Raw genomic sequence first — 1910 nt, 5'->3', positions numbered from 1 at the left:
ATATATATATATATATATATTTTTTTTTTTTTTTCTAAAGAAAATGACCTCAATCAAAAAGAAATGTAGGACTGAGTAAATACCCTTCTGAAAGTGAAAAACATTTTAAGGTTAAACGGGATCAGTTCAGTTCAGTTGCTCAGTTGTGTCTGACTCTTTGCAACCCCATGAAATGCAGCATGCCAGGCCTCCCTGTTCATCATCAATTCCCGGAGTTTACTTAAACTGATGTCCATTGAGTTCTGATGCCATCCAACCATCTCATCCTCTGTCGTCCCCTTCTCCTCCTGCCTTCAATCATTCCCAGAATCAGGATTTTTTCAAATGAGTCAGCTCTTTGTATCAGGTGGCCAAAAGTATTGGAGTTTCAACTTCAACATCAGTCCTTCCAATGGATATTCAGGACTGATATCCTTTAGGATTGACTGGTTGGATCTCCTTGCAGTCCAAGAGACTCTCAAGAGTCTTCTCCAACACCACAGTTCAAAGGCATCAATTCTTCAGTACTCAGCTTTCTTTATAGTCCAACTCTCACATCCATACATGACTACTGGAAAAACCATAGCCTTGACTAGACGGACCTTTGTTGGCAAAGTAATCTCTCTGCTTTTTAATATGCTGTCTAGGTTGGTCATAACTTTTCTCCCAAGGAGTAAGTGTCTTTTAATTTCATGGCTGATATTTTTTAAATCAAAAAGAGAGAGAGAAAGAAATGTTTTGAGAGAAAGTAACAATTATTTAAGATTGATATTCCTTGGTGTTTCCCTGGTGACTCAGTGGTAAAGAATCTGCCTGCTAGTGCAGGGGCCATGGGTTCAATCCCTGCTTGGGGAGGATCCCATATGCTGTGGAGCAACTAACCTGGTGCACCACAAGTATTGAGCCTGTTCTCTAGACCTGGGAGCTGCAACGACTGAAGCCCAATTGCCCTAGAGCCCATGCTCTGCAACAATAAAAAGTGAAAGTGAAGTCATTCAGTCATGTCCAACTCTTTGCGGCCCCGTGGACTGTAGCCTGTCAGGCTCCTCTGTCCATGGGATTTTCCAGGCAAGACTACTGGACTGGTTTGCCATTTCCTTCTCTAGGGGATCTTCCCGACCCACCACAATGAGAAGCCGGTATACCACAACTAGAGAGTAGTTCCCACTTGTCACGACTAGAAAACAGCCGACACTACAATCAAGATCCAACACAGCAAAAATAAATACATAAAAAAAATTTTTAATAGGAGTTCCTCAAGAAGAAAACCAATTTAATACAAAGAAACAGCAAATACTAAATGCTATAATTCCAGAAAAATTTCTAAAATAAAAAATGACTTGATGAGCATACTGTGTGGTTCACAATGTGAACCCAGTACAGTGACTAGAAATATTCTAATAAATCAATAAATAACAATGAATAATAGTATAATAAGATAACAAAATAATAAATTTGTTGGACATCTAGGACAACACTTTACATAATGTATTAGAACAGAAAATTAAATTACTATCTGACTTTTTAATATGATGTTTTATGTCAGAAAAGAGTAAAAACATATTTAATAAACTCAAAGGAAGTGCAAACCAAGAATTTATAGGCAACAAAACTAGCTTTCTATAAAAGATACAAAGTGTTATCAGTATACAAGAGCTGCGAGATTATTTTTTCCTATAAGATCTTCCTTAGAAATCTCGTAGAAAAAGAGCCTCAAATAATCAAAATGACTTGAGAGACATTCAGTTCAGTTCAGTTCAGTCGCTCAGTCGTGTCCGACTCTGTGCGACCCCATGAATCCCAGCACACCAGGCCTCCCTGTCCATCAACAACTCCTGGAGTTCACTCAGACTCACGTCCATCGAGTCAGTGATGCCATCCAGCCATCTCATCCTCTGTCAGCCCCTTCTCCTCCTGCCCCCAATCCCTCC

The sequence above is a fragment of the Bison bison genome, unplaced genomic scaffold (assembly GCF_000754665.1).
Source record: "Bison bison bison isolate TAMUID 2011002044 unplaced genomic scaffold, Bison_UMD1.0 scf7180017864209, whole genome shotgun sequence".
Taxonomy (NCBI): domain Eukaryota; kingdom Metazoa; phylum Chordata; class Mammalia; order Artiodactyla; family Bovidae; genus Bison; species Bison bison.
The sequence above is the reverse complement of the archived record's forward strand: the minus strand, read 5'-3'. Positions refer to the sequence as shown.